At 43.6% G+C, this 24,974-nt stretch overlaps 1 non-coding gene across 1 annotated transcript; it reads left to right on the plus strand.

Annotated features, from left to right (window-relative positions):
* Positions 1-23,737: 23,737 nt before the first annotated feature.
* trnal-caa (transfer RNA leucine (anticodon CAA)) lies at positions 23,738-23,851 on the plus strand. Its single transcript has 2 exons — positions 23,738-23,775; positions 23,817-23,851. It is a non-coding gene; the product is annotated as a tRNA-Leu (tRNA).
* Positions 23,852-24,974: the final 1,123 nt, after the last annotated feature.

Consider the following 24,974-nt stretch of genomic DNA (forward strand, 5'->3'; position numbering starts at 1 on the left):
GTTCTTCCTCTTTGAAATGAACTGATCCTGCACCTTCTGCGTTCTTCCCAGAAATACCTGCCTTTGTTTTTCCACTGTCTTCCCTGCTAGGGTATTGTTCCATTAAACTTTTGCCAGCTCCTCCATCATAGCTCCACAGTTCACGTTGTTCAACTAATACTGACACATCCGATTTTCCCTTCTCTTTCACATATTGTAGGTTAAAACATATTATGGTCACTACCTCCTAATGGCTCCTTTACCTCGAAGTCTCTGATAAAATCCGATTCATTGCACAACACTAAATCTATAATTGCCTTTCCCTGGTAGTCTCCAGTACAAGCTGTTCTAAGAATCCATCTCGGAGGCACTCCAAAATCTCACTTTCTTGTGGTCCAGTGCCATGCTGATTCTACCAGTCTTAATGCATTTTGAAATCCCCCATGACAACTGTAACATTACCTTTGCGACATGCCAATTTTAACTCTTCATTCAACTTACACCCTACTTCCAGACTACAGTTTGGGGGCCTGTAGATAACACACATAAGGGACTTTCTACCCTCAGAATTTTTCATTTCTATCCATATTGACCCTACATCGGTTGACTCTATGTTCCCCCTCGCAAGGGACTGAATATCAATCCTCACCAACAGAGCCACCCCACCCCATCTGCCCGACAGTCTGTCCATTTGATAAGACGTATATCCTTGAATATTCATTTCCCATGCCCTGTCTGCTTAAAGCCATCTCTGTTATTCACACAACATTGTTCTTGCCAATCTCCAACTGAGCCTCAAGCTCATCTGTTTTATTCCTTATATTTCGTGCATTCATATATAATACTTGTAATTCGTTAGTCCCCTCACCTTTCATATCAATTCTCATTTCACTTGGCCACACTGTATGATCTCTTCCTGAGCTTTCTGCTCCATTGATTCTGTTGTCCTTTTTAACTTTTCCTATTTTCACTTACCCACTAATTCCATCTTTATATCTCCAGCTCATCCCCTGCCCCACCCCCACACACTACTTAGTTTAAAAACATCTGTGTTGCAGTGGCAAACCTGCCTGCCAGAATACTGTTCCTTGCTTCCTGCACCAGTTCCTCCGCCACACACTCCATTATCTCCCTGTTCCTGCCCTCTCCAGCAAGAGGAAGTGTAAGTAAACCAAAGATAACCACCCTGGAGGTCCAGCTTTTCAGCCATCTTCCGAGTTCTCTGAAGTCCAGCTGCAGAATCTCCTTCCTATTCTTCCCGATGTCATTTGTGCCGACATGTACCACCACTTCCGGCTGTTCAACTTCACCCTTAAGGATTCCCTGAAACAGGTCCGTGATATCCTGGATCCTAGCACCAGAGAGGCAACACACCATCCTTAAATCTCGCCAGTTGCTGCAGAAACCTCTTTCAGTACCTCTCTCTATGGAGTCCCCCTACTGCCACGGCTCGGCCTGATGTCTGAGTCCTCGGCTCTGCTTCTGCACCAATTTTCGGCTCGCAGACCTGTCCGCCTCTCAGACTGCCGTATCTTCTGTCCTGACAGCTTCCAAAAGGGTCAACCAGTTTGCGAGAGGTACATTCCCCGGGGTCTCCTGCACTTCAAGCATATTTTCCTTCCTCATCGTCGACCGCTTCTCTCTTCCGGTATCCTCCGTGTAACGACCTCACTGTGGGCCCTGTCCAGAAATCTCCCGTTTTCCCGGATGAACCTAAGGTCATCTACTGCTTTCTTCAGTGCAGCAACATGCTCCTTCAGAAGCTGAATCTGGACACAGGTTCCACAACGGTAGGAGCCGGGGGCACCATCAGTGTCCCTGACCTCCCACATCATGCACGTAGAACACTGAATCAGCTCAGCGGTCATGTCTTCACCCTCTCCAATTGTGTCTCAGTCTCCTCCCTGAGCGTCCTGGCCGAAGACTCTCGAGCCAAAGACTAGCACTTTTCACACCAGACACTTCCCGACTGGCCGCTCTGCGGGAGCTGTCCCTCTTTTTATTTGCTTGAGTTTTGCAAGCTTCTTGGTCACCTGACCTCAATTGCCCAATCAGCTGTTTTCTGCTAAGTCAGAGCTATTCAAGTCTTGATTGCCATTCAACTGCTAATCAATTCTTGATTGCACATTCCAACTGTCAAAACTGCCAGTTTTTGCTTGAAAATATACTTGAATCTCTCGAGCCAAAGACGAGCACTTTTCACACCAGGCACCTCCCTCGTCCAGGCCGCTTCCCGACAGAAAACATACTCCAATATTAGGCAGTTCTATCAGAACTGAGAAGCAAGTGTAACAGTTTAATCGTGATGACAATTCAACTGCAAAAGGGATTTCCCTGTAATGCTGAGGCTAATTATTCCGTCGTGATCAACTGGAAACACCAATTTTGTAATTTTCAAGCAATGCGCAAAAAGCGCAGGAGGAACTCTGCAGAACAGGCATCATCCACGGAACATGTATTCGGGCCGAAACATTTCGGTAGGGTGTGTGTGTGTGTGTGTGTGTGTGTGTGTGAGAGAGAGTGTGTGTGTGTGAGAGAGAGAGTGTGTGTGTGTGAGAGAGTGTGTGTGAGAGAGAGAGTGTGTGTGTGAGAGAGAGTGTGTGTGTGTCTGTGAGAGAGTGTGTGTGTGAGAGAGAGAGTGTGTGTGTGTGAGAGAGAGTGTGTGTGTGTGAGAGAGTGTGTGTGTCTGTGAGAGAGTGTGTGTGTGTGAGAGAGAGTGTGTGTGTGTGTGAGTGTGTGTGTGTGAGAGAGAGTGTGTGTGTGTGTGAGAGAGAGAGAGTGTGTGTGTGTGAGAGAGAGAGTGTGTGTGTGTGTGCTTGTGTGTGAGAGAGAGAGTGTGTGTGTGCGCGTGTGTGTGTGTGAGAGAGAGAGAGAGAGAGTGTGTGTGTGTGTGTGTGTGTGTGTGTGTGCGTGCGTGTGCGTATCCTTATTATTTCTCTTGGCATTGCACTGTTTGTTGTGTTGTACACATTGCGGTCCTTCATTGAGTTTCTTCTGTATCTTGGATGCGCGCCGTAATTGAATCTCATTGTTCCTTGTGATATATGTATATAGATATGCTGTGATGCAAAATTTACTTTCAGCACTGATCTTTCAACAAGTTGGGCGTGTTGTACCACTTACAACATCTGCATTGCAAAAGAAGGAAGAATACCCATTAAACCACAGAAGGGGAATATAATCCAGTCCGCAATGATCAATCCGATATTCCCAGATGCAGACAGGTGTTAAATGCACATTACTGAGCTACGCTGCAGATGTGTGCTTAAGAACGACGAAGTAAAATGCTGTTTCGATATGGCGACCAACAAGGTGTCTGAATGGCCCCGATATCATTCTGTCCAACTAACAGACACGGCTGAGAAAGTGACATAGACACTCTTCACGAAGGCTCTTTCTCAACGAACTCTGCAGCCTGAATCCGATGTAATGTGACCCGTTGTACTGCTTTCTGTTGTGACTGAAACAGAATATTTATCTTTCTTGCGTCTTTCTCATCCTCTCCAGCAGACTATGCTTTGATTGAGATAGTAAAATTACAGTGATTGCATTCTAAAGCAGCACAAATAAAACACAGTATTTACAGTATCTACTCTGTCCAGGAATTTCCAAAATTCCAAACTTTCAATGAGATGCCCCTCTTATCCGACTAAAGTCCTGCGATTTAACACCCAGAGCGCACAAATATTCCTTGCACGATAACACTTTCATTCTTGTAATCATCCTTGTGAATCTTCTTTGACGCTCTCCAATGCCAGCACATCTTCTCTAAGACGAGGAGAACAAAGCGGTTCACAATGCTTAAGGAGAACCCTCACCAGTGTCTTACAAAGCCACAACATATCACACTTGCTCTTATATTTCTAACCTCTTGAAATGGATACTAACATGGCATTTCTCTTCCTTATCACCGATTCAATCTGCAAGCTTTCATTGAGGGTGTTCAGCACAAGGACTCTCAACTCCCTCTGCATCTCAGATCATAGATTTTATTCCTGTTTAGAAAACAGTCCGCACATTTATTTCTAATTCGCAAATTCCCAACATTGTATTTCATTTGCAACTTTCTTGTCCATTCCCCTAATCTGTATGTCCTTCTGCAGCCTATCCGTTTCCGTAACGTTACGAACCCCTCTACCAATCTTCGTATCATCTGTAAACGTGGCAACAAAGCCATCTATTCCATCATCAAAAATATTTATATACAGCATTAGAAGAACTGGTCCCAACATCGACCTCTGCGGAATAGCACTAGTCACTGGCGGGCAACCACGTTATTAACTTTCCTGTAATACCAAGTGTTCTTAACTTTGTAAGTAGCCTCTTGTGTGGTGCCTTGTCAAAGACCTTCTAAAAGTCGAAAGATAGAACATTCAATGCATCCCCTTTATCTATCCTACTTGTCAACTCCTCAAAGAATTCCAACAGCTTTTTCAGGCAGGATTTGCCCTGAAGGAAACCTTGCTGACTTCGTGCTACATGGCCTGTGTGTAACCAAGTACTCCATCACCTTATTCTTAAAAAAATTGACGCCAGCATCTTTCTAACCTCCGAGGTCAGACTAACTGGCCTATAATTTCCTTGCTGCTGCCTTCCTCCTTTTTTAAAGAGTGCTGTAATATTTTTTTTTTATATTCCAGCACTCTGGCAGCATGCTAGAATCCAATAGTTTTTGACAAAAAATTTTCTAAGCCACCACAATATCAAATGCTACCTCTTTCAGAACCGTAGATTGAAGTTCCTCTGGTACAGGTTACCTATGTGCTTTTATGGCTTTTTACTGCTTTTTGAGCAACTTTTCTCTCTTGTAGAACTAACTGCACCCATTTCTCTCCCTTCACACAGTACAACGTCAGGCAAACAGCTAGTGTCTTCCACTGTGAAGACTCAGGTAAAATATTTGCCAGTTCATGAGCCATCTCCTTGCCCCGTTATTATGTCTTAGCCACTCATTTGTCAGTGTCTCATTTTTCTTTTATTTTTAACATACTGTACTTGAAAAAAATTACTATCCTCTTTGATACTACATGCTGGATTGCTTTCATATTTCATCTTTCCCCTTTTAATGATTTTATAGTTGCTCTCTGTATGCTTTCATAAACTTTCTGATCCTCTATATTCCCACTAATGTTTGCATTGTTGTATGCCCTTTCTTTAGCTTTTACAATAGCTTTGACTTCCTTTGTCCGTCTTGGTTGTACTATTTTACAATTTCGGCATTTATTCATTTTTGGAATACACATGCCTGGCACCTTCTCATTTTTGGCAGAAACATTTCGCATTATTCGATCGAGTTCTCTAAATTTTATTTTCAGGACCTCATTGTGTTCCGGAATGGCCACAGGTGTATTCTGCCGTAACTGCCTATTTCCATTTTTCCTGACGGCCACCCGACTCGTGCTATTTCGGAGTGACTACTGCCCTGTATCATTGATCAGTTATATACTCGCTCTCGATACAAGCCGAAGGTCCAACACGAGGAAATCTGCAGATGCAGGAAATTCAAACAACAACACACACAAAATGCTGGTAGATCACAGCAGGCTAGGCAGCATCTATAGGGAGAAGCGATGTCGACGTTTCGGGCCGAGACCCTTCGTCAGGACTAACCGAAGGGAAAGATAGTAAGAGATCTGAAAGCCATTGAAAGCCGAAGGTAATCCAATTTTTGCTCCAGATCGCTAATAGATCTTTAGGGAGCTGCTGCGAAATGCACTTCACGCAGATGAATTTCCCCGGGAGACACAGGGACTCTCAGCTCACCAACTTGCGGCATGAACAGCACCCCATAGCACTTTAAATGGTATAGTAAGAGAGATAGGAAACAAAAATGAAACCTTAACAGACGCTTTACACAGAGCCGACGCGTCCTCAGAGACGAATGCCCCTTTGAGACAAAGGCTAACTCTTGTACTCTCGCCAACGGCCTACTCCTATAGAATGGGTATTTGACGTGTCGGTTGATGTTTTGCGATAATTTATTAATAAACGCACGTTCAATCTTGTACTTTGTTCTTTCTTGATTATTTAAAGTCGATTTTGGGAACTGCTGGAAATGGTTCTTGCTCTGGGATAATCTAATGTCCATGTGGTTGTGTCAGCAGATTTAAGGATGCTTACGGATTTGGTGATGCGCGCAGATTGATGAGAGTGTCGCCTGGTATGTGCTCGAAAGGGATTTGGTGCCGCACACGGAATTGGTAGTGTGTTCGGATTTGAGCATGTGCGTAGGTTGTATAGTGTGTTCGGATTTGTGCATGAGCGCAGGTTGGATTGTGTGTTCGGATTTGAGCATGTGCGCAGGTTCGGTAGTGTGTTCGGATTTGAGCATGTGCGTAGGTTGTATAGTGTGTTCAGATTTGAGCATGTGCGTAGGTTGTACAGTGTGTACGGATTTGTGCATGAGCGCAGGTTGGATAGTGTGTTCGGATTTGAGCATGGCCGCAGGTTGGGTAGTGTGTTCGGATCTGAGCATGTGCACAGGTTTCGTAGTGTGTTCGGATTTGAGCTTGTGCGCAGGTTGTGTAGTGTCTTCGGCTATGGTAGTGTGCGCGGGTTTGGTAGTGTGTTCGGATTTCATCATGTGCGCAGGTTGGGTAGTGTGTTCGGATTTGGGAGTGTGCGCAGGTTGGGTAGTGTGTTCGGATTTGAGCATGTGTGCAGGTTTGGTTGTGCGTTCGGATGTGAGCATGTGCGCATTTGGGGTAGTATGATCGGATTTGATAGTGTGCGCCGGTTTGGTGGTGTGTTCGGATTTCAGCATGTGCACAGGTTGGGTAGTGTGTTCGGATTTGAGAGTATGCGCAGGTTGGGCAGTGTGTTCGGATTTGAGCATGGGCGCAGGTTTGGTTGTGCGTTCGAATATGAGAATGTGCGCAGGTAGGGTAGTGTGATCGGATTTGAGAGTGTGCGCTGGTTTGATAGTGTGTTTAGATTTGAGCATGTGCGCAGGTTTGGTTGTACGTTCGGATGTGAGCATGTGCGCAGGTTTGGTAGTGTGTTCGGATTTGAGCGTGTGTGCAGGTTTGGTTGTACGTTCGGATGTGAGCATGTGCGCAGGTTTGGTAGTGTGTTCGGATTTGAGCTTGTGCGCAGGTTGAGTAGTGTGTTCGGATTTGAGCTTGTGCGCAGGTTGAGTAGTGTGTTCGGATTTGAGCGTGTGCGCAGGTTTAGGCTTGTGTCGGTGCTTTTGCGTGTCCATGGATTTCTGTGTGGCGGTCGATTTCGGGTTTTGTCACATCTCAAAGTAGTTCAATTTTTAAGGTCTTTAATAAACGCACTTTAAGCATTGAATTTTGTTCTCACTAATTATGTCAGGCGAATGCTGTTATTTTGTGAACTTTTAAAAAGGATTCATCTTTGAAAATCAAATGTGCATACATGGGTGCCATCTGGATTGGTGGTGCACACGGTCTGAGGGTGCTCACGGATTTGGACGTGTCAGTGGTGAGGAATGTCAAGGTTGTATCATAATCAGCGCTTCATTAATAAATACTGATTTAATTTTCTACTCTTCTTTTACTCTGATTTTTAATTTGGTGATTGCTACTTCGTGAATTATCTGAAATTATTCCTCCTCTCGGATAAGTTATTGTTTATCTGGAGGGTGTTAGCGGGTTCAAAGTGCGCTGTGATATGGGTGTCCAGAAGTACTTGTGGGTGTTGCTGGATTTGGGGTAATGACAAATATCAAGGTTGCTTCGTTTACAGATACTTTAATAATTTAACAGTGAACTTTGCTCTTGCTATTTTCAATGCGGATTAAGCCTTCTCGTGAAAGAAATAGGATTAAAATGATTCTCGCTCTGGGATCAGCAATTGTACTGTTAGGTCCGCACTCGGTTTTCAAGGTGCACAAAGATTTGGAGATTTGCACGGCAAGTTTCAGTACTCACGGATTTGGTGATTTCCCAAGGTCGGGACGGAGTGGTATCAGCGCCGGACTTGGGAGCGATGGCTCTCCAGTTCCAATCCACCCGGCTCCCATCCGTGCTCGGTTCAGCATCGAGCTCGCAACGCGGCCTCATAAAAACAAGAAAGCCTGCTAAAAGAAAACACCGTCATGACGGCGTCGTGATGACTGCACTCGGAGTTAAGGGCTTTCTTCTTCTTCTTCAAGGTCGTTTGAAAGCGGACGCAGCTATTTTGTGAACTGTTTCTCACAGAGATGTGGTGCCTGCGGATTTGTAGTGTGACGTATATGAATTTTGTTTAATTTATAGATACTTTCAGAATCAATGCACTTTGACGTTTCAACAGTATTCCTGTTACTTTATGGTGGAGGCAGACAGTTTGTGAACGGTTTCAAATGATTCTTCCTCCCGGATACCGTACAGCTCATGGTCGGGGGTGGCAGCGTGTTTGGGATCCGCACTCAATTGGGGATTGCACAATGTTAAGGTAAAGTCGGCATATATGGGATGCACAGAGTTTTGGGGGCTGCACATGGATTTCAGCATGCGTGCAGATTTAGGCGTGCGCTCTGCCAATGGGGTACTCGCGGATTTGGCGATGTGCGCAGATTTAAAGTCTGTTATCAAATAACTGGCTGTGCACAGATTTGGAGTTACCTACAGATTTGGGGTGCGTACGGATCATTAATCTCGAAATGCCCCCATTTTTGAAATATTTTGAAATAATTCCTACTCTGGAATGATCTATTATGGGGTGTCAGCGTGTTTGTGATGTGCACCTATTTCAGCTTTGCGCAGATTTAGTGCTGTGCCTACCAATGTAGAGATGCACGCCGATTCGGGAACGCTCTTTGATTTAGGGGCGTGTAGCCCAATAAAGGGATAGTTATAGAATTCGGAATTCTAATAGATCTATGGTGTGGGGTCAGAGAGACAAGAGTGGTGCCAGAATGGGACCAAGTTGATCTGAGGGCGGTGTGGCAATCTGTAGATAAAATTGACGGGCTCAGCGTGGGTGCAGGAAGCAGCACAATTCAGTCGTCAGTGGACTGGCAGCACCAATTCAGTCGTGAATGTAGGGGCTGTACGCGTAGAGATGAGAAGATAGGCCGGCGAATGAGGGACGAGCACTGCAGCTGTATAATGGACACTTTCATGTAATTACCGTTTGGGACGTGTGAGTGGAACAAGGTTATCGCAGGGCCCAAATGGGCAAAAATTGACCGTAGTGGATAAAACTTCAGTGGTTTCAGGTCGGGTGACGCCGCAATGTCGCGAGTTCTTCAAAAACATCGGACCGAGTGGAGATTTCACCACATTTTTCAACTGTTCCCTGAACTTGGTCTGTGTAATGGCGTAAAGGGCAGTGTTTGTACAACAGCTCAGGAGCTGTAGAAAGAACTCCCAGCTCTCGCAGCGAATTAGGTGGACGCACATATGTGCCAAAAGCATATAGCCGATGCCACACAGAATACACAGTTAAAGGTGCCCACAGCACGATGAAATTGCCCGAGACGATCAGTAATAAAACCAGGGATTTCCTGCGTTTCTCCATCTCCGGGTCTCAGGAACTCGTCTGTTGCCGGTAACCCTGAGTCTCCTGCGAGCTCTGCTGATGACTAAGATATGCCTGACGGTGAGGCCATTCGTCAGCAGAACCAGCACAAATGGGAACACAGGGGTAAGGAAGTAATAAAATAGTTCAATTGGTGTCGCGATATTCAAATAATGCACTCTTACCCTACATATAAATGGAACAGGTATCCACGCGTAGTACCCCGAGAGCCTAAAATACCAGTAAATATTCTTTACAAAAACAATGGCACTCACTGTCCCGAAAACCACGGCCGCGGTTTTCTCTCTGCAATATTTTGATTTCAGCTTCTGGCAAGAAATGGCGATAAACCGATCAAAGGTGAACGTGACGGTGAACCAGACCGAGCAGTCGGTTGCAGTGTAAAGGAGAACAGAGTGGATATTACACCCCTTATTCATTGATCGGAAGAAAACGTCGAATGGCATGTACATAAATGGAATTTTGCTCAATATCAGGTCCATGATAAGAACCAGAAGATCCGCCGCTGCCATGGCAACCAGGTAGCAAGTGGCAACTCTGGAGAGGCCGCACTTTCCCCGAGACAGGATGAATATGGTCACCGTGTTTACTGCGAAGAAAGGAATCAATCAGGGTAAACACATCAGGAAGCGTTTTCTTCAAACAAGCATATAAAGTAATCCACTTTTCAGTAATTGACAAAGCCAGAGCAGTACGTATCCGACAGAATAATACAATCGTCGCGACTACAATTCAATTAAAATAAAACAGTTTTGCAAATCTGTGTGCACTCAATGCCGTCTGTTGGACCGACTATCAGTAAAGAAACAGAGAGCGGAGATTTCAGATAACAATGTCTGGCGATTGGTGGATTTCGTACTTCTTGAGGCAAAAGCACTGAATGGCGCATTAAATCTGCGGCATCTCAACTGTCGTGAACTAAGTGTCCCATTAGATAAAAAGCAGCTTCCCGTCACTGCGCGTCACCCAGGGCACCGGCATTGGCAAATGGAGCAGCAACCCAAAACCCAATTATTGCACCTAATTTCCAGTGTCCTGACCTTTTGGGACTGAACATTTCCTTCAAATTATACCGCGAGCCTCCCCGTCTCTCTTGTATGTTTGCCCTTATATTCGTGTCGTATTTGTTACAGTCTCAGTTACGCTTTACTTTCTCCGCAACAATGAAGTTGATTTGTCACCATAACAATACGTCATCATCAATATTTCAAGAAATTCCAGTGGTCTATCATCTGTTACTTGGGCTTTAAAAACCGTCAAATGCAACTGGTGTGAAAGTATACAGTAATGGTCTTCGCATTTTATAATGTTTAGGATCCCAAATAGAAAATGCAGTTTTAAGAACACAGTGGGGAGGAAGATGGTCAGATGTAGAAGAGGGAACTCCTGATTACATTCGCGGAGAGAATGCTTCCTTTGCTTCAGTGGAAACGCAGGCTGACATGAAAGCTGGAAAGTTATAAACGAATTTATTCAGTTAGTATTCCGACCGATGTTGGTTCAAACGACCAGGGAGAAATGGAGGAGGAGTGTTCACGATGAGGTTTCATTCCTACGAGGAGACAGATAATAAGATATACTGTTGTGGTAAACCTGCTCTGGATCATCACAACTGTCAGCACGTATTTCCTTAGACAGGAGTCCTGGATTCAATAAGGTATCAAAGCGCATGCAGCAAAGATTACCTTAATTATCAAATGGAATGCGTGCCAGCAGCATTAATTATTATTATGAGAGATACACGTCAGAAGGAAAATGTGTGGTTAACTGTTGTTTTATAAATTATCTTTAGAAGGGACTCACTGGGAAGAGCAATGATAGCGAGGACTGGGTAGAAAATCACTTGAATGGCGATTAAAGCATTTGTGACGAACATCTGCCGGTATCCGTTCATCATCTGCAAAAATATATGGAACCATCCATAAGTTATTTTTTCCATTTCCTGTTATATTCCAAGCTGTCCTTCCAGAATTCTGATCCATGACAGAACGAGCTAGTCTGTCGTTACTTTCCCTCTTTGTGCAGCTCCGGATCTCTGTCCGTGGCAGGAGGGGCTGCTGCCACTGAAAGTGGGGAACTGAGAGAAAGGGACTCTTATTAATAAGAGAGAGAAACCCTCCGGTGACGTCATCCGTATAACTTGAAAAGATGTTATTTATTTTCCATGAAATGACAGAAAGAGTTAACCCTTGGTTTACCGGGTAGCTGCTGTACGTCTATTACATATACCGGAATTACAAAATTAATTAAAAAATAACTAAAAATATTTCGGTCGACGTAACTGAATATAAAGTAGAAAATGGTCCTTATATAATAAACAAATGTATGTATTTACTTTTAAAATCCCGTGAAAGGAATGAGGTAAATTAGTCAAAAATGACATTTGATTCTGTCCTGATGTGTGTAAAATGAGAAATGCAAACAGCGGTTCTGAAACAGCGGCATTAGCTCAGGATATGTCAATTTTATAAGAGAGAAAGACTATCAGCCTTTCTCGAAAAAGGAGTTATCTTGGTAGCCGGGAGTAGAGACGAGGCAAGAACGTCAGACATGCGGAGGAGAGGAAGGCAGGAGGTGTGAGAGAGAAAGGCAGAATGAGAGACAAAGAATGATGGAATTAACTGTCGGCAGCAGGGTTCCGTCCGGCACAATGTAGATCATATCACTGAGTGGTCGATAAGTACTCTTCGCACGCAGTCTTTGCACTTGTGCCTTCACAAGTGGCTGATTAGTATTTCTCATGTCATCCTGATATAGTAGTAGCTTAATAATATTCGACATGTGCACTCTGTCTCACAGCAAATCCTCATGCTGTTAAATCAGAAAGAAACAAGGAAAATGGTTCTCTTACTGTCCATACCCGTACCCGTATCCCACACAAGAGGCCAGGCCGCAGTCATATAGACATTACCACTGTATGGCAGCAGATGCTTTTCCGCTGGATGTAAACAGTCGATATGATAGAAAACGCTTTAATCCAGGGGCATCATCACCTTTTTATGAAGTGACTTTGTATTTATTGGTGATGCTCTACGTTTGTACAACTTACCCTCGATTGAAGCTCTCACAAAAACCAGCAGCCACCAGTGTTCCTAATCAGTTATTCAGATTATTTTACTATGCCTTTTTCCCCCTTTGTGTGCCTTCTTGGAATGTTTCGTGTTTTTGAACAGTATCCACCTTCATATATTATTTGCAAATCTTTGGAAACGGGTGTTATTTTCCTTTCCCCCTGAATAATAACATGGCATATTTGTAAGACTTCAAAGGTCGAACGAGAACTAAGAAGCACGTCTCTTCTTGACTGTTATTAATCTCTGCTGTGGTTTGCAATGAGCTTCTCTTAAAGCTTAGAAATATAGAAACAGCAGAGAGGACATGTTTATTCACATTGGACGTTTGACAGAAATGTGTTCAAACCTGGAGACGGTTTCATTAACAGGTTACAATAAAACAGATTTCTTCGTCAGACAAAACATTAGGCAAGCACAGTTTGTGCACAGTAGGTGTCGAAGTAAAGATAGTATTAGATTATTCGGTTGTCACCATTACGTCCAGCCACTGAATACAGGCTGCACATGTGATTTTTTTTTTCATCTGCTGATCAACTGGACAGTGATCAGATTTAGATTTGAGCGTATAAATCATGAATTTCTTCAGTGTAATTTCAACAAATTAATTTTACGGATGTGTAGCTCTGTGCAATAAACACTCCCTTTCCCCGTTCTGCTCGGAGTGCAACCACAGTCTGATGTGATGGCAATGATAAAACACAGCGAGCGTTCTTCCCCAACAGCTAGTGTTTACTGATATCCTTGTGTAAGATCAATACATCATTTGATCTTAACTTTTTGTGTACTAGGAATCCCATTAATGATAGGAGATGAATTATTAAATACAAACGTTGTGCATAATCACTCAAAGAGTTGACCTGCACGTGTATGTAACGAGAGCTCTACAATTCATCTGCTTCTACCACAGGCCACGAACGTATCAATCAGCCCTCGATTAAATGAGACAATCTTGAGTTACGTCACGTCCCCAAATGCACGGACAGTCTGCAAGACCGTGCGCAGCCACCTATTCGAGGATACACCCTAAATCAGCATGCATCCCTGCTCAAACCCCCATATGCACATGTGATTACCCAGCGAAAATATATTTAAACAGCTCACCAAATAATCGCCTCCACCTGAAAAAGTTGCAAGAACAAACAAAATGAAAAAAAAAATGAAAGCAGTCACACGCCCAAATCTGCCGACATCCACAAATCCGTGTGCATCCATACACCCCTAAATCTGTGCCCAATCCCGCACACACTCACAAATCTGTGTGCCCAGAAATCTTTACACAGCATCAAACTCGCCACATGCATAATTGATTATACCAGTTCAAATCTTTCAAACAGATGAGAAAATAGCTGGATCCACATGAAAATGTACAGTGAAAATAGAGTTCATCATTCAAATGCATTTATTATAAAGTTATCTACAAATGAAACATGCTTGAGATTGTCACAGCTCCAAAATAGCCGTTATATTCTTTAAGTTTGAACCCATTTTCACCACAACACCCTGAAATCTGCGTAAATTGCCAAATCCACACGCAGCCAGATATCATGTCCGCTGCCCCAAATCCATGTACCCCACACAGTACACATGCAATGAAGAAAATAGTGTGCGCGTCCTAATACACGGACACTAGTCAATCTGTGTGCGCCCCCAATATTCGCCGGCAGACGCAAATCTGAGCACATCCCCAAGTTCACGAGCAACCCCATATTCGCCGAGGCACCGCCGAATCTCTGCACATCCCGATTATCTGTGCACAAGCCGAAATCTGCTGGCCCGCCACTTGCACATTAGATTATCCCAGAGCAAGAACAGTTAGAAAAATTGGTGTCTCCATTTTAAAGAATAGCAAGAGCAAAGTTCAAACTTCAATGAGTTTTGGGATTTATCATACCCGCAGATCGACAGACTCGCTGAAATCCGTGCGCTGCATTAAACCCGGCGACACGCCCGAATCTGTGCGCACACCTAATTCCAGTCCACCAAAATATTCTACAAGAGAAACGTAAATCTGTGCACACCCCAAATCTCGGGCGTACCCTGTTTGGCATACAGACCCTTAAATCGTTTCGCATCTCCAAATTATGATGCATATTTGACGACAAATGCTTTAAGAAAACGCTTCCTGGTGTGTTTACCCTTATTGCGTTTTGGAACGCTGGCCTTTATAAATCAAAGCATTGAGTACAGAAGTTGGGATGTAATGCTAAAGTTGTACAAGGCATTGGTAAGGCCAAATTTGGAATATTGTGTGCAGTTCTGGTCACCGAATTATAGGAAAGATATCAATAAATTAGAGAGAGTGCAGAGACGATTTACTAGGATGTTACCTGGGTTTCAGCAATTAAGTTACAGAGAAAGGTTGAACAAGTTAGGTCTCTATTCATTGGAGCTTAGAAGGTTGAGGGGGGATTTGATCGAGGTATTTAAAATTTTGAGAGGGATAGATAGAGTTGACGTGAACAGGCTGTTTCCATTGAGAGTAGGGGAGATTCAAACTAGAGGACATGATTTGAGAGTTAGGGGGCAGAAGTGTAAGGGAAACACGAGGGGGTATTTCTTTACTCAAAGAGTAAAGTGTGTGGAATGAGCTTCCTGTAGAAGTAGTAGAGGCCAGTGTGTCATTTAAGGTAAAATTGGTTAGGTATATGGACAGGAAAGGAGTGGAGGGTTATGGGCTGAGTGCGGGTAGGTGGGACTAGGTGAGATTAAGGGTTCGGCACGGACTAGGATGGCCTGTTTCCGTGCTGTGATTGTTATATGGTTATATATTGATTCCTTTCTCGGGGAAAGTGCGGACTCTGCAGAGTTGCAAAACACAAGAACAGGGATCAAAATTCAAGTTAAAGTTATTATTGGCGTATCTATAAATGAAGCAACTTTCACCTCCAAATCGTTAGACACCGCAGATCAACGATAACCCCGAAATGTGTTCGCACTCACAGATCCATAACATGACACCAGGCTTTGACCCAAGCCCCGAAGGGTCAGTGCTAATTCTGTGATGGATGTGTCTCATAGAAACATTGAAAACTCACAGCACAATATAGCTCTTTCGCCCACAAGGTTTTGCCTAACATATCCCTACTCTAAACTCCATGTACCTGTCTAAAACTTTTTAAAAGACTCCATCATATCCGCCTCCACCACTTTTGCCGGCAACTCATTCCTCACACTCACCACCCTCTGCGTAAAAAAACTTACAGCTGACAACTCCATTGTACCTATTCCCCAGCACTTAAAACCTGTGTCCTCTTGTGGCAACCATTTCAGACCTGGGGAGGGAGTGGGGAACCTCTGACTATACACACGATCAATGCCTCTCATCATCTTATACTCCTATCAGGTCACCTCTCATCCTCCGTCACTCCAAAGGGAACTGGCCGAATTCACGCAATCTGATTTCATAAGGCATGTCCCAAATCCAGGTAAAATGCTTGTAAATCTCCTCTGCACCCTTTCAATAGTTTCCACATCCTTCCTGTAGTCTCAAACGTTGACTCTATTCCTCCTCATATATGCTGAATACTCCGAGAGCGTGACAGAAAGCCGTGAATAGCATGCTAAAGTATATTGGTAACGGCTTTCTGTATTGAAGGCTGATGACCAGTTGTAGAGCATAGAGTAGAAATTAAAACATATTGTTGAAAGTAGAAGGGGAGCGATCCAAGTTACAGCAGATATCCGGTGACAAGACTGCGATGGCGTGGTTGACTGAGAAAGGGCACTCACCCCCAGTCAGAATGTTCAGTGAATACAAATCAGCTGGGCCCTTTCAGCGGTTGGGTCAACGATCGACTGGATAGTTCGGAAGGGTGTACAGCCGGGGAGAGGTTTTTGCAGTCATTCTAATAGAGACCAACCCCAGCCCTATAATGTACACCAATGAGAAGGCGTCATCCACTTAGCTTGCTGCTGACCTTGGGGGAGTATAGAACCAGAGTGCAAAGCAGCAGAAATGAGGGCGTCGTCTTAGATCGAAGATGAGGAGCAATATCTTTAACCAGAGGATGGTCGATCTGTGGAATTCATTGCCGCAATAAGCTGTGGAGGTCAATTATCTATGCGTACTTTAGGCAAAGATTTACGGGGAGAAGGCAGTAGATTGAGGCTGAGAGGGAAAATAGATCATGCATGATCTAAACACGGAACAGACACGGTGGGCCAAATGACCTAATTTTGCTCCGTTAGAATTTTTCACGTGGTCTAAGTTGATTAAGTTAATGAAACAGGAGAAAAGTACAAAAAAAAGATGCTGTTTTGTTAGGAATATGAAGGGGTGCGTTAAGTACTAGAATGGCTTCTGTTGATGGTCTAATCACGGCAAAAAATACCAAAGCCAATTACTTTAAAATACACTTAATCTATTGTGTAAATGAGGAATAACGTATAATAAAACAACATATTTACAATACACTCCAATAATGAAATATTACAGACTCAACAGCAAATATTGGCGAAGAAATGATAGATAACATTTATGCTGCTCAGATACGAAACCTTAACCTTTGAGAGATGAAGTACAAACACAATGAGAAAGGCTGGGAGAGTATTGATATGCAGCAGGATCTTGTGTCGGAGTTCGATCGAGGACAATAAGATTATAGCGATAATAGTCAGCGTAGATACTTCCCCGCAGTGGATCTGCCGAATACCAGAAGGTTACTTAATTTGTGATAGGGCGAAAGAACCACAAGGTTAAAAACAAAACACCGCTGGGAATTGTGTACAGACCCCGAAACAGCAGTAATGATGTGGCCTGCAAATTACAACAGGAGGTGGAAGATGCATTCTGGAAAGGCCATGTTTCAATTGTCATGGAGAACTACAATATGGATGTAGAATGGTGGATATCTGGTGGGTGCTTCATTACGGGATCCATAGTTTCTAGAATATCTATTAGATGGCTTATCAGAGCCCCTCGTGTTTGAGCTCAATGGATAGGCTTTTCTGGACTGTGTGATGCACAATTAACCAAAATTGTTCAGAGAGCTCCTATCAGAATCCTTAGGAGAAAGTGATCATAACATGATCGAATTCCCCCTGAAATTTGAGAAGAAGCTAGAGCCAAATGTATCAGTATATCAGTGGAGTAATCGGAATTACAGAGGCTGAGTGAGGAGTTGGCCAGAACTGATTGAGAAAGAAAAAAAAAAAACACTGGCAGGGATGACAGCTGAACTGCAATGTCTGGAATGCGTGGAAACAATCTGAAAGGCACAAGATATATACATCTCAAAGAGAAAGAAAAACATTTTAAAGAAATGATGACACAACCATGGCTAACGCCACGGCAGAGGATCTGAATGCGCATTTTGCATCAGTCTTCACAGTGGAAGACGTCTGCAGTAAACTGGACATTCAAGAGTGTCCTAGAAGTGAAATTTGTACAGGGAAAATTACGACTGAGAAGGTGCTCAGGAGGCTTCCTCCTCTGTGGGTGGATAAATCTCCTGACCTGATGGAAAACACCTTCGGGATCTGAAGGGAGTAGCTGGAGAGATTGCAGAAGCATTAACAATGATCTTTCAAGAATTGATGAATTCTGGCATTGTCCCGGAAGACTGGAAAATTTCAAATTGCAAATGTTACTCCCCTATTTATGAATGGTGGGAGGCAGCAGAACGGAAACTAGAAACCAGTTAGTCTGATATCGGTGTTTGGAAAGTTGTTGGAATCGATTGAAAGGGATGAGATTACCGGGTATCTAGAGGCACATAGCAAGGTAGGCTAAAGCCTGAAAGGAAAATCCTGCCTGACAAACCTGTTGCGATTTCATTAGGAAATTACAAGCAGGGTAGTCAAAGGAGATGCAGTAGAAGTGGTGTACTTGGATTTTCAGAAAGCCTTTGACAAGGTGCTATACGTGAGGCTGCTTAACAAGATAAGAGCCCATGGAATTACAGGGAAGTTGGTGAAGCCAGGGAAGCATAGGTTGGACAAGAGGGCACAACTTCAGGATTGATGAATGTCCATTTAGATTTGAGATGAGGACAAATTAGCTTAGTCAGAGGGTGGTAAATCAGTGGAAATTGTTGCCACGAGCGTCTGCGGAGGCCAGGACATTCGATGTATTTAATTCAGGAATAGATAGGTTCTTGATTAACTAGGTCATCAAAGAGTATGTGGTGAAGAGACAGGGAAGTGAGGATGACTGGAAGATTTGGATCAACGCATGATTGACTGGTGTAGCAGACTCAACAGGCCGAATGGAATACTTTCACTTATATCTTATGGCTATCTGGTCGTAATACGGGATTTCAAAATGAAAATAAAAAGCAAAAGGGAGGGTGATCAATTGAGCAAGATTAGTGGGAGGTTGGAGCATTGGAAAGTGATTATGAAGGGAAAGATCGAGTACGAAAGTATGATAGCGAATAATATTAGTAAGGACATCAATCGCTTCTTCATATATAAAAAGTAAGAAAAATAGCAAGACTGGACATCAGTTCGCTGAACAACGATACTGGAGATGTAGCACAGTGGGACCATCAAATACCGGAAGAACTAAAAAAATATCTTGCATCAGTCTTCGCTGTGGAAGACACTAACAGTGTGTTGGAAATTTGAGGTGTCATAGATATGAGGTGTGTGAATTTACCATGACGGGAGAGTAGGTTAGTGAGTAACTCAAATATCTGAATGTAGATCAGATGGACCATATGGTGTACACGCCATAGTTGTGAAAGATTTGGCTGAAGACATGGTTGAAGTATTATAAATGATCTTGCAACAACCACTCGGTCTGCAATGTTTCCGGAAGACTTGAATATTGTAAATCTCACTTCATTCTTCAAGCAGGGAGAGACAGAAGAAAGGAAAATCTAAGCCATTTTGTTTGACCACAGGGGTTGGGAAGATGTCCGAGTTAATTATTACTGATGATGTCTCAGTGTACTTGGAGACACATGATAAACTAGGCCGGAGTCAACATGGCTTCATCCAGGGAAAATCTTGCCTGAGAAATCTAATGGAATTCTTTCAAGGGGGAACAAGCCAGACAAAAGAGATCTTCCGAATGCTTTTGAGAAGGTGCCACACATGAGGCTGCTTGACAAGCTACATGGTAATACAGTGAAGGTTCTAGCATGGACAAAGCAGTGGCTGATGACTGGGGGTGTAACTAGAGCGTTTTCTGACTTGTAGGCGTTGTCCAGTAGTGTTTCACAGGGGACTCTGTTGGGGTCTATTCTTTTTTGCGTTAAATGTCATTCATTTAGCGATGGAAATGGTGGTTTTGTTGGAACAATTGAAAAATCCTATGACTTCTATAGCTCTGCCGATTAACGCACACTCTGTAGTTACTCGCTTTATCCAGATTTCCGTTCTGCAAGATGGAGCAACATAGCTATTCCCCTGTCCCACAGTGTCCTTGGCAATCCGGGGCATTGATACATTGGTTAAGACCGAGCAATCTCATCTCAGCCTCTCTATCCTCAAGCAAATCCCATCAGATGCTATAGTCCATGATTAATATTACAAGTCCACTTTTAATATAACTACCTCTTTATTTTGTATTGTTTATTTGAAATGAATTGACTTGATTAGTGACATCATTCATTTTCATGACGGTAAAACGTTTCTGAATACGTCTTCGTATAAATGAGCAACTTGCAATTGTTGTAATTTCTAAGCAGATTTATGTACGCCAGGATAGTCATTATAACATAGAAATACAGTTGCGTCAGCATTAATTAAACCGCCTGATGGCCTGGTGGAAGACATCCCGTAGCTTTCGTTTGCAGCATTTAAAATGTGGTACAGTTTCCCGGATGGTAGCAGCTGGAACAGTTTGTGGTGAGCGTGACCCGGGTCTCTTATGATCCTTAGAACCCTATTTACACACCTGTCTTTGTTTACGTCCGGTATAGTGGGAATTCCATATGTACAGATGAGCCTGGATGTTAGAGTATTGCGATGGAGCGAAGTACAGTGTGCATACCAGGCAGTGATGCAGCCAGTCAGGATGCTCTCAATCGTTCCACTATGGAAAGACCTTAGAACTTGGAAACCCATACCAAACGTTTTCAAACGTCTCAGGAGAAGGAGGCGCTGTTGTGCCTTTTTCACCACAGAGCTGGCGTGTACAGACGACTCGAGATCCTCGGTGATCTTTATGCCGAGGAATTCGAAGCAGTTCATCCGCTCAACAACAGATCCATTAATGTCAATAGGAACTCAAAGTAAGAAGCAATTCCAGTGGTCACATCAAACACTGTGCCAAAAATCTTCTGTTTGGGCTTTCCCGAAGCTTCGTACTATCCTCCACTTCTAGTGTTCCCGATGGTGAATTCTCACTCTGAACGTCAACCCATCTGCGAGCGTCTTGGCAAAGGATGGGAATATAAGTCGACACTGAGACTCGTGTTTAGGTAGGCGATAAGGAATAATTGTTAACATAATTTTCACACACAGTAACGCCTTTAGCCTGGTTTTCACTTGAACATTCATGTTTTATTCAATATTTGTAATCATTTATCAATTGTATAGAACTTCATTTTTCCCGATTATGGAGTGTGGACCAAGCTCCATAATATACGCCATTGGGCTGCTGCTCAAATAAAACTATTGTATGTTTGCATGAATTTTGTGTATTAGTGTTTGTAAAAGAATGTCGATTTGGAACAGTGCAAGCCGAAGGAGAGTGGTCATTCACTGAGTACATGTACAGGTATTTGGCTCATTTCTGAACGCGTCCCACTTACCAGAAAACGTCCGTCTCCAATCGACACTTGTTAAGTGTTTTTGATACCGTCAAAATTGACCATTGTCCAATGAAAATTCTCAACGCACGAACATCAACGAGCAAAAAGCTCGTTTACATATTTACATTGAAACCAATGGCATTGTGATCACCAGTTACGAGTTCGTTAGATCAAGCTTTTATCTCTTGCCCCGACTCATTAATTTCATAATAGTATATCAAGTATTGCAAACGCTCTCGGCAGCGAGTAAATGCACATTTTTTAAAAAATCCTGAACACATTGGACGATCTCCTAACGCGGGGCCGAATGGTCTACTTCTGCACTTATTGTCTATTGTCTATTGTCATATAGTCCTTTAAAAGTGTGGAATTAACAATCAACGTGCGGAATGTTAAAAAACACCTACTCTAACAACCGTAATGATTTGCAATAAACAGCGATATCTCCTCAACATTGGCCGTCTAAATACTATTGACTATTGGGTGGGTAGTAAACTATCACCATTAACGTGATCTTACCTTTCCTCTTTTTCAGTTTCACTCATAAAACCACAATAGTTTAATTCTGCATCTGTCCTGACTGAAGTCAGCCGTGACATTTTCGCTGACTATTGACGCTACTTTTCCTGCTTTAGTCCATCCCGCTCTATCACTCTGAAACAAAGAAACTCAGTGATACTGAAATGCCAGACCGGACTCTTCTGCAACCAAGTCTCATTAACGGCTAAGTTACCATGATTCCAGGTTTTGATCCTAGCCCAGAGTTCATCGACTTATTCTCCGATACTTCTGCGACTGAAGTATACGCAGTGCAGAGCACTAGTCGTACCTTCCTGCCGTTGTGTGAGATCTTATCAAAATGTCGGTACAATCTCTCCACTAACTGTTCTGGCACGCTCGTTCCCACCTCCCTACAAATGTTGTTTAAACTTAATCATGCAGCGCTAGCTAACCTTTGGCAGGATATTATCATTTCTAGTTCACGTGCAAATCGTCTTTATCAATGGGTCTCAGGTTCCCTGGAAGAGAGATCAATGATCGAAAAATCGTATGGCCTCCCTCCTGCACCAGACCATTAGCCACGTGTTAATCTGCATCATATTTCCTGTACTGGTCTGATAAGGACGCGGCACGAGTCGCTGTCAGAAGCCCGAAGATCCTGCCCTACACCTCAGCACCTAAATCTCTGAATTTCCATTGCAGAAATTCGTCACTGTTCCTACCGATGTCATTGGCACCGAGCTGGAGCCAACCCCTGCCGGCTCACGCTCCTACTGGAAAATGTTCAAGACTTAATCCAAATAGTCCCTGACCCTGGCACACGGGGGGCAACATACCATCCAGGAATCTGTTCTTCCCTTACCAGTCTGAGTCACAGACCATACTCAGTGCCAGAGATCCGACCTCTGTCTTTCCCCGTCCAGGTCATCCAACCAGAAACGGCATCCAGGTGTTGCTGAAGGTGATGGCCATAGAGATAGTCTGCACTGGGTCTTTAAAACCTTTTTCCTCCTGATTGTCACCCAGTTTTCTGTGTCCTGCACCCTGGCTGTCCTATCACTCTATATGTTCCGGTCCATCACGTCCGAGGCTCTGAATGAACCGGAGTTCATCCAGCTTCAACACCAGCACCCCAGGGCGGATTGTTACACGCTGCAGCTGTGAGCACTTCCCGCAGGTGTCGTCATCAGGAACTCTGGAGGCCTCCCCGTCTTCCACATCCCGCGAGAAGCCTTTTATTGAGTCGATGGCATCCAGAGCCTGTCCCTGCCTTATTTTAATGTGTTCAGTGCCTTTAACACTGGATCAGAGAACCTGAGCGAATTACGTTCTCTAAAGCGTCTCATCTCTCAGAAAGGCCGCTGCTCTGTCGTCCAAAACACATTGTTTCTGTTTCCTCTCCGACAGATTAAACATTGTTCTACAAGCCTGAACAACATTCTGACTGTAATAACTCATCCATGACGGAATGATGAAACAGACACAGGAGACCAAACGGCCTTTCTGCACGATGTCTTATGTTCTTGCGAAACTTGTCACATCTTCGCTTTCTTCCACAAGCATCAGATTATTGGGACTTGTCGTCTACATACCAGATTCCATCTGTAAAGCAGCGCTGCTCGGTATCATTGAACAACCTGTATTCAATTTCTGTTGACATTGTTGCGATCAACTCCCACCCAGTTTGCAGATTCAGTCCTGATTATTAACGTTTGTTTCTCTGCTTCCCTAAATGTAAAATTATTGAGTCTTCCAGGCATTCTCATCCATCTCAGCAAACATCCTTCACAAATTCTTGCCGAGACGCGTCTCACGAGTCTTCGATTTGGAATTGTTTTACAGCTTCACTTTCCACAGAAGTTGCCTAACCTGAGAAAACTGTAACACTCTCGCTTTCATTTCCGATTGGCAGGACGATATGCGTGATTGTGTGTCTATAACTTTGCTTACAAGTCAGGCATTCATTCCGTTCACAAACACACATCAAAAGTTGTCAGGTTGGCCGAGTGGTTTAATGCGCTAGACTCAAGGAATGAAAGTCCTTCAGACAAACGGGAGTGTTCTGGTCTCCATCTGGGGTCGTGGGTTCGAATCCCACTCCTGACATAATTTGTCTTTAAGCATTCAATCGAGGCGACGTTATTTCTGCAAACAAACCTTGGGTTGTTGAGGTGGATTAGAACAACTGTTGGAAGATAAGATTATGTTCTTGACACTGTTCATCGCATTACAATAGATCACCGTACACCGAACTGTGGGTAAGTGATTTATTCAGAAACAATTTCACGGTGAAGGATCTCGTCCCGAAACGCCGACTGCTTTTGTCTGTCCATAGATGCAGCCTGGTCTGCTGAGCTCCTCCTGGCATACTCAGCTGATCAATATAGTTTCTAAAGTGAAATGATTGGTCGTCGGAATATTCAATCGGTGGGCATGTAGTGTACACTATCACCTTTTGATCAAAAGTCCGGTATCGGATGGGTAGTAACTGTTCTTGAACGTGGTGGTACGAGTCCTGAGGCTCTTGTACCATCTACCCAATGGCAGCAGCGAAAAAAGAGCATGGCAGGATGGTGACGACCTCTGACAGTGGATGCTGGTTTTCTATGACAGCGTTTTATGTGGATGTGCCTAATGTTTGGCGGTGCTTTCCCCGTGATGGACTGGGCAGAATTCAATAAACTTTTTAAAGATTTTCCTTCAAAGGTACGGTATTTCCGTACCCTGTCTCAATGCAGACAGACAATATACTCTCTACGAAACCTCTATAGAAGCTCATCAAGGTTTTTGATCTCATGCTGAATCTCCGCAGTCTCCTAAGAAAGCAAAGGATAAAGTCATTCCAACAATTTAAAGTTCCAGACGCGCCCCGCCTCTGATCCTTCAAGGAGAACTGGCTCAAAAACCTCTGGTTTTCCCTCTGCTGAAGACAACAATCAGTCCTTGGTTTTGCCGACATAAAGTTATGGAGTGTTGGCACATCGTGTTTGAAACGATCCCCTCTTAGTTGAAATGTATGCCCTAAGAGAGGATCGTTTAAAGACTTGTAAACCCTGGAATGGAGATAACTTTTGCATGCACTACCAATATCTTTGCCTGAAAATCTAAGAAACGTCTGTCGGATTCCCTCTCACCTCCGATGGTCCAGAGAAAAAGAACAAGATTGACTAAACTCTCGTTATTGCACAAACCGTCTATTTCAGGTAGCATCTTGGTGATGCTCTTCCGC

The sequence above is a fragment of the Hypanus sabinus genome, unplaced genomic scaffold (genome assembly GCF_030144855.1).
Source record: "Hypanus sabinus isolate sHypSab1 unplaced genomic scaffold, sHypSab1.hap1 scaffold_53, whole genome shotgun sequence".
Classification (NCBI taxonomy): Eukaryota; Metazoa; Chordata; class Chondrichthyes; order Myliobatiformes; family Dasyatidae; genus Hypanus; species Hypanus sabinus.